Here is a 1,334-nt window from a genome sequence, read left to right on the forward strand (position 1 = left end):
GCCCGAGGTTCCCCGGCGTTCGCCTCCGCCAGCGCCCTGGCCTTCCCCAGGCCTCTGAGGAGCCGCCGAGACTCCCGGCCCGGCGGAGCAGGTGAGTGCGCCCGCCCGCGCCGCTTCCTCAGACCCGGCCCGCGGGCCGGCGTCGGGGGCGGGGCTCCCCGTCGGCGTCCCCACCTGCTGTCGGGCCCCGTCAGTACGTCAGTGTCGCTTTCCGTCAGTGCCCTGACGTCATTGCACTCGCCTGTCAGCGCCCCCCACGTCAGTGCCCCCTCTGTCCATGTCCCCTGTCAGTGCCCCCATGCCAGTGTCCCCCATCAGTGCTCCCTGCCTGTCAGTGTCCCCCACGTCCGTGCCCCCTGCCTGTCAGTGTCCTCCACATCAGTGCCCCCTCCCTGTCAGTGCCCCCCATGTCAGTGTCTCATATGTCAGTGCTCCCTGCCTGTCAGTGACCCGCATGTCCATGCCTCCTGCCTGTCAGTGCCCCCTTACATCAGTGCCTGACACCTGTCACTGCTTCCCACATGAGTGCCCCCCATGTCAGTGTCCCCCATGAGTGCCCCCCACATGAGTGTCCCCCATGTCAGTGCACCCCACTTCAGTTCCCCCTACTTCAGTGCCCCCCGCCTGCCAGTGCCCTCATGTTATTGCCCCCATGTCAGTGCCCACCCACACCCGTGCCTCCCCCACATCAGTGCTCCTTGCCTGTCAGTGCCCCCATGTCATTGTCCCCCCCCACGTCCGTGCGTCCGTGTCCCTGTCTGTCTGTGCCCACATGTCAGTGACCCCCCACGTTTGTGTCCCCTGCCTGTCCGTGCCCACCCACATCAGCGCCACCGTATGTCAGTGCGCCCCCACATCAGTACTCCCCACCTCAGAGCTCTCCATCTGTCCGTGCCTTCAACATCAGTGCCCCCTGCCTGTCGGTGCTCCCCTATCAGCGCCCTCACATCAGTGCCCCCACGTCAGTGCCCTTCAACATCAGCGCACCCCATTTTAGTGCCCTGCCATGTCTGTGCCCCCTGCCTGTCATTGGCCCCTATATCAGTGCCCCCGACATCAGTGCCTCCATATCTACGCCCCCGCCTGTCAGTGCCCCCACGTGATTGCCCCCCATGTCTGTGCTCCCCAGCTGTCAGTGCCCCCGCCTGTCAGTGTCCCCACATCTGTGCCTCACCACATCAGTGCCTCCTGCCGGTACTCCCCCACGTCAGTGTCCCCCTTGTCAGTGCTCCCTGCCTATCAGTGCCTCCTATATCCATGCCCCCCACGTCGGTGCCTCCCACATCAGTACTCCCCCATGTCATTGCCCACCATGTCAGTGCTCCCCGCCTGTC

General features: G+C 65.3%; 1 protein-coding gene across 1 annotated transcript in view; it reads left to right on the plus strand.

The window, feature by feature from the left end:
- Positions 1-6: 6 nt before the first annotated feature.
- PPP6R2 (protein phosphatase 6 regulatory subunit 2) overlaps positions 7-1,334 on the plus strand; it is a 73,959-nt gene continuing 72,631 nt past the window's right edge. The window contains exon 1 of the mRNA XM_023734635.1: positions 7-91. The gene's annotated coding sequence lies outside the window, so the exon portion shown is untranslated. The remainder of the gene's footprint in view (positions 92-1,334) is intronic.

The sequence above is a fragment of the Trichechus manatus genome, unplaced genomic scaffold (assembly GCF_000243295.1).
Source record: "Trichechus manatus latirostris isolate Lorelei unplaced genomic scaffold, TriManLat1.0 scaffold00069, whole genome shotgun sequence".
Taxonomy (NCBI): domain Eukaryota; kingdom Metazoa; phylum Chordata; class Mammalia; order Sirenia; family Trichechidae; genus Trichechus; species Trichechus manatus.